Genomic DNA, 595 nt, shown 5'->3' on the forward strand with positions numbered 1-595 from the left:
TCTTTCCATTTCAAAGTCGTATAAAAATTTTCTAACAAAAATATGGGGATTTTTCTAAGGCAATATATTTAAAATAGTCATTGCAGTTCTTGGCACATCGTGGTTAATGCTAAAAAATCCTCTTCCCTTTCAGTCTAATGATGTCACAGGAAGAGAAATGTCTTTCATGCCAATGACTTGGAGAAGTGTGTAAAATAGGCTGTAGGGTTCAGAGGTGAGAATATTCACATCTGGCGGGGAAGGTCTTCCTGGTAAAAGGAATCTGGTCACCTTAATCCTATCTCTTTTGCTTGCAACATTTATCCCAGAGAAAATCACGAAGTTCCAATACCCATACCAATATTTCTCTGTCATTTTACAGCATATACATGATTACCACTTTGGTGTCTCATTTGATACTTGAGACTCAGTACTGTAATTACTCCCATTTTTTGAAAGACTATTTTTTTAGAGCGGTTTAAGTTCACAGCAAAATTGAACAGAGGCTACAGAGATTTCCCATATACTTTCATTCTCACATATGTGTATCCTCCCCCATTGTCAACATCTCTCACCAGTGTTAAATTTGTTACAATTAATTGGTGAACCTACATTA

The sequence above is a fragment of the Mandrillus leucophaeus genome, unplaced genomic scaffold (assembly GCF_000951045.1).
Source record: "Mandrillus leucophaeus isolate KB7577 unplaced genomic scaffold, Mleu.le_1.0 Scaffold95, whole genome shotgun sequence".
NCBI lineage: Eukaryota > Metazoa > Chordata > Mammalia > Primates > Cercopithecidae > Mandrillus > Mandrillus leucophaeus.